This window comes from Macrobrachium nipponense, chromosome 2 (genome assembly GCF_015104395.2).
Source record: "Macrobrachium nipponense isolate FS-2020 chromosome 2, ASM1510439v2, whole genome shotgun sequence".
NCBI lineage: Eukaryota > Metazoa > Arthropoda > Malacostraca > Decapoda > Palaemonidae > Macrobrachium > Macrobrachium nipponense.
The window spans coordinates 47,162,310-47,164,809 of record NC_087201.1 but is presented as its reverse complement, the minus strand read 5'-3'; the positions used below and the strand labels follow the sequence as shown (position 1 = coordinate 47,164,809).

General features: G+C 38.6%; 1 protein-coding gene across 10 annotated transcripts in view; it reads right to left on the bottom strand.

Moving 5' to 3' along the window:
• LOC135220554 (zinc finger protein 385B-like) overlaps window positions 1–2,500 on the bottom strand; it is a 657,479-nt gene that overhangs the window by 276,166 nt on the left and 378,813 nt on the right. The window lies entirely within an intron of this gene.

Here is a 2,500-nt window from a genome sequence, read left to right as displayed (position 1 = left end):
TATCTCATGAAATGGCGCTGGTTCAATCTATGAGTTATGGAAATTCTTCAAAATTTGTGGAATTCACACACACACACATACATACATGCATACATACATACATACATATATATATATATATATATATATATATATATATATATATATATATATATATATATATATATATATATATATATATATATATATATATAGTGTGTGTGTATGTGAGAATAGAATTCAAGTTTGTCTATAGTCTCATCATTTTCACTCTTATTTCCATATTTTCTTCCATCCCCAACTAAAATAATTGGTTATTATCTTCGCTTTCTTTCACAATGATAACTGGTTATAGCCTTTGTCTTCTTCTTCCATTAGAATAATTGTTTATTGCTTCAACCAATGCGCCGTTTTGATACACTCCATTGTCTGCGGGCTTATTTTGCTTGCTTGAGGGTGATAGAGACGGTTCCTCGTGAACGCAATCAAAGCGAGGAAAAGTTGAGCGCTGCTGCCTTTTTCCCGGAATGAAATGAACAGGACGATCTCGCGCCAAGTTGAAATTAACGATATTCTTTGACATAAACAAACTAAACTCTCCCGAGCTACTCTACTGGGAATTCGAGGCACGCGCGTGAAGTTGGTTATTTTAGTTCACTCCTGGAATAAAACGCGGTTTGACTGAAGTGAAATGAAGCCATTAATTGTTGATGTGCAGCCGTTTTTGTATGACAAGTTTTATGTTGTCAAAGTTGTTGATAATAGTATTTTTGCTTACATGGGGACAATGCATGAATGCAAATGTAAGACTAATTGAAGGAAGGGGAAGATGACAATGAACGATAAGTAAAACGAAGAGCAGTCAAAGGGAGATAAACGAAAGGATTAAGGATAAGAATACTCATCTTTACCTTCACGTAAGAGGCACACAAATAATGACAAATATTCCCGTAAATACAGCAGTCTCTTGAACTTCTGAGGGTTATTTGTACAATGATATTTATGTATGGCTTTTCATTACAGAGATCAATACAAGTACAGAACAGGGTGACTTTACGTTAACTAGCTTTCGTTCTGATAGATTCCAGTCATGAATTCAAGATTTCTGTAGTGATTTTTAAGGCTCCAGATATTAAGCTCTGAATTCGTCAAAGGCGAATTTCAAAACTTTCAGGGTTGAAGGAAGCACAAGCTATCATAAAAGATCCTTATTTCCAACAGCAAGTCTAAAAATTTCCATGAACCAGAGGACGAGTATGGGTTAAGGCCAAAGACCATCTTTGGGATATTAAACCGCAGGTGGTTAAGATTTGACCCAGGATGATTTACGGGGTGTGGGTCACACCGACTGTAAAATCTCAGATGACCTCGTTTCTATAGATCAAGTTGACATGATGAGATTGATCACCGATGGTTGCGATCTGTACACTCAGATTCATTACGATTTGCAATGTCTGTCAGGATTCCTGCCTAGAATATCACTGCTATTTGCAGTAACTCTTTTTTACACGACAGTCAACAAAATTCAACTGTTTGTTTAATCACTTATCAGTTAATACTGATGTAAATTATACGTGTCGTATATCATCTGTCGCCAATGCTCGCTAAGAGTTTAATTTTATTAACTGCTATTTGCAACCTTCAAGCTAAATTTTTTCACCCGTCGTCAGTCGCATAAAGACTATTCATTTATTTCGATTGCTTTACGGAGCTGTCATCTCTTTCATTCAGCTGTCGACTTCCTTGCTGTGAAGCTTGACCTCTCGACCTGGTCTAATTCTCGTGCCTTGACTTCGACGAACAAGCTACATTTGCCTGGAGCGAAGCCTTATAGACACTTGAAAAATTCATATATTGGGCTTCGTTTTGAACAGTTTATCCATTGTCTGTTGAAGAGAGAGAGAGAGAGAGAGAGAGAGAGAGAGAGAGAGAGAGAGAGAGAGAGAGAGAGAGAGAATCGCTGTAAAAAAGCCACAATATAGGTATTTCTACGGGTGGTGAGATGGAGCAGTTGCGGGCAAAATTGAGCTTTATGTGTTCATTACCTATGCAATAAAAGCCACAACGACGCACTTACGTCTTGCATGATAGAACCGATAAAAAAGCGTCATTGGCACTTGAAGTGCCTCGACGTAACATTTGTCGGGGGAAACAGTGTACCTGTTCGGTTTCGCCGGCAGTGTGAAAAGCCGCCTGGTCTAGCCCTTCTTTGTTGGCGTAACTGGATTACAACTTCTGTGTATTCTTTGAGGCTCCGAGGGCGCTGGAATATGTAATGCTAAGACTAGTGTCACCTTAGCTACAGATATAGTCTTACCTTAGGGAGTCTTTGATTTGGATGCTTCCACCTCGTGTAAAACGTGATCCTAATTTTACCATTCTGCTAGACTGTGCAAGATTGCGAGAGAGAGAGAGAGAGAGAGAGAGAGAGAGAGAGAGAGAGAGAGAGAGAGAGAGAGAGAGAGAGAGAGCATTGAAAAATCCAAATGACGTAATTTACTACTTATCCTAAGACTGAGCC